Source organism: Arachis hypogaea, chromosome 18 (assembly GCF_003086295.3).
Source record: "Arachis hypogaea cultivar Tifrunner chromosome 18, arahy.Tifrunner.gnm2.J5K5, whole genome shotgun sequence".
In the NCBI taxonomy this organism is placed as follows: domain Eukaryota; kingdom Viridiplantae; phylum Streptophyta; class Magnoliopsida; order Fabales; family Fabaceae; genus Arachis; species Arachis hypogaea.
In genome coordinates, this window is record NC_092053.1 from 113433897 (window position 1) to 113437314 (window position 3418).

The window sequence follows — 3418 nt, forward strand, 5'->3', positions numbered from 1 at the left end:
TAACATTTTTCTAAAGATTTAATAACATTTAGTAAAAATGTTACAAAAAATATTCTATAGTAATATTTTGAGAAATGTTACAATAGATATTTCTTGGTAACACTTAGAGAAATGTTACAATAGATAGTTTTTTTAACACTTAAAAAAATGTTACGATATATATTTTTTGTAACACTTAAAAAATATTACAATAGATATTTTATGTAACATTTAGAAAAATGTTACCATAGATATTTTTTGTAATACTTAAAAAAATGTTACCGTAAATATTTTTTATAACATTTAAAAAATGTTACAAAAAATCTTTAGTAATATTTTTTTAGTTATATTATACTATTTTTATTTTATATTATACACAATATAAATATACTAAAATTAATTACTATAACATAAAATATTTCATTAAATTCACAAAATGAAATTTTTATAGACTCTTTTATTAATCAATAATCATTGTACAAGTTTGCTTCCTCATGCAAATAAAATGAGAAAAAAATACTTATAGCACTTAAAATTTACAGAACAACCAACACAGAATATAGAAAATGTTAAAACTTAAAACATGAATATACAACCAACACAGAATATAGAAAATGTTAAAACTTAAAACATGAATATGTTCCATTACAGAAGATCAAAAAACTACATACATTAGTAACCAAAAAAACTAAAGTGTGACTTTGCAGAGATTATTTTCCAATAGTATAAAACCCTTTCTCTGAAGCTGCCACTTCTATTACCTTCCCATTGCAGATTTTAACCTGCATGCCCCAGCACCATTTTCAGCTTCAAAATTACTATTATTGTAAGAAATGACAGTTTAATTTCTATGCTAATTGTATCTGAAATATCTGAAATATCAAATTATTGTCAAGGTCAGACAACCAAGTAGCCTCCTTTTTCAACTTGTTAAGAAAAATGACTACCTGCAATTCCCCTCTAGCAAGAGCTGGTTTTAATATATTTGCAGCATCAATCGCCCCTTCAGCTGCTCCTGCTCCAATCAGAGTGTGGACTTCATCAATAAATAGTATTATCTCATCACTCTGTTTGATTTCCTCCATTAGTTTCTTCAGCCTCTCTTCAAATTCTTCACGATATTTAGTTCCAACTACAAGCAGTCCCATATCAAGGGTTATAACCTAAATCATGCAGAACAGAGGGCTGCTCAATAGCGTAGAAATGAAAAGGCATATATGGGTAACTAGCACAAGTTAGAGTATAACATTGATCAATTATAAAACGGATCACCATTTACATTCTACAGAGAGAATAATCCTGCTTACCTTCTTTCCCTCTATGGTTTCAGGAACATCCTCATTTGCAATATGTTGGGCAAGACCTTCAGCAATAGCTGTCTTCCCAACACCAGGTTCTCCAATAAGGCAAGGGTTGTTTTTGGTAGGACGACCTAAAATTTGAGTGACACGTTCAATTTGTTGCTGCCTTCCGACAACAGGATCCAATTTTCCCTGAGGTTGGAAGGAAGAAGATAAATAAATACAGAATGATACCTAATCTACAATCTTCATTGAAGAAGACTAGGAAAAGCCAATTACCTCCTCTGCTAACTTGGTCAAATTTGTGCCATACTCCTCCAAAGTTGGCATCTTATTGCTGCTACTACCTGAGCCTCCAGTAGCACCAACATTGTCAGCACTCTCACCAACCATGCGGATAACCTGCGTCCAACCCATAGAGATTATAAGATTAAGAAAAAGAAGTTAAGATAAAAATATGCATATATATCGGAAATATGCAGAAAGGAAGTAAACAAAGCCATAATACTAGCCTGAGTAAGAATATTAGCTGGATCAGCACCCAGGTTTTCAAGAACACGTGCTGCTACACCTTCACCCTCACGAAGGAGACCAAGAAGCAAGTGTTCAGATCCAATATAATTGTGACCTACAAGTTAGTCAATGTTAATCAGGGTAATTCATCCAATCCTCTACTCCTTTACTTTGTTCATCCAATTCAAAACTCATCAAACCTTAACTAACTCTTCAAATAAAAAATAAATAACAATTACAAAAATTTGGGAAAAAATAATATGATCTTGACCCAATTTAACCATATGATCTTGGCGACAGGGACACCTCTCGGCATCTGCATGGCCAAGAAGAGCAATTAGTCAGCTAGAGTACATTTTGCAAAGATTCTGCTTTCCAGATTCATTTCTTGCATTTGATTACTTGCTCAAAACAAAGTATGTGAATTATGTGACAAGTGGATTTGTTTCTAACTGGCAGAATGTGACGAAGGGGTGAAATGGAAACACAAAAAATTGTATTAGCAAGGTAATTTCAGCAGGTAATAAGTGGCAAATGAAAGCCGCCTTCAATTACATAGTTACACTGGTTTTCAGCAACCAGTTCTGCTTCTGGTAGTTGTTTAACTCGCTAAGAAATGCACCCTTTAAAAATCTTCATGCTCTTCAAAAATTGCTTCTAAAAAAGGATTACAAGGTTGTTTTCTAAAACAAACATGCATCTTCATTCACTAGCATTAACAAATATTCATCAAAAGCTTTAAAAACAAAGCAATATGACATAACATATTATTATTGTATCTTCAAGAGGCAATACTAGAAATCATAAAAAAGAAATAACGAAGAGCATAGAAATGTTGGTAAGATATAATTTAACAAAGATATACCTGGACAATTGACAAGAGTGAATCTATTCCATCTAGGGTTGAAGCACACACAGGAACACCTACCACAGGCAGGGGATTAAGAGCAGCAACCATACCTGAGATACAAAAAGCTTAATTAATGCCAAAAGACAATTGATCTATATAAGAAATTTATATAAATTTCAATTGAAATAGCTTACCGGGCAAGTGAGCTGCGCCACCAGCGCCAGCAATAATAACTTGTATGCCTCGTTATAAGCAGAGGAGGCATAAGAAAACATCAGTTCCGGAGTTAGATGAGCTGACACTATTCTTACCTGAAATTTGATGCAGACATAGGTAAAGAAAAATATCTTCATACAGCACCCAAGTAAAAAAAAAGAAAATTAATTAATTTGACCTCATGAGGAACATCAAACATCTCCAAGAACTCAGCAGCACTCTTCATAACAGGAAGATTTGAATCAGAACCCATGATGATCCCCACACGTGGAGTTACTACATTCAACAAACAAAATAAAGAATAACCAAGTGCAAAATGAAAAAATTTTCATTTCAAAGATTATTACAAAATAAATGACAATTAGAGGAAGAAAATTAGTGAATTTATGTTAGTTCCATGATCTTATCGTACTACTCTCTAGTCATTCACCAACTAATAACAATTACAAAACTGTTCATAAAAAAAATATTTTGTTAACATGAAAATGGAGTTGAGTTGATATTTTCAATACTTTGTCAAAAGAGATTATTGCATTAGACTTTTGGTGACTTCAAGAAA

General features: G+C 32.3%; 1 pseudogene; it reads right to left on the bottom strand.

Annotated features, from left to right (window-relative positions):
- Positions 1 to 1845: 1845 nt before the first annotated feature.
- LOC112770293 (phosphoribosylaminoimidazole carboxylase, chloroplastic-like) lies at positions 1846 to 3180 on the bottom strand (annotated as a pseudogene).
- Between the last annotated feature and the right edge of the window lie 238 nt (positions 3181 to 3418).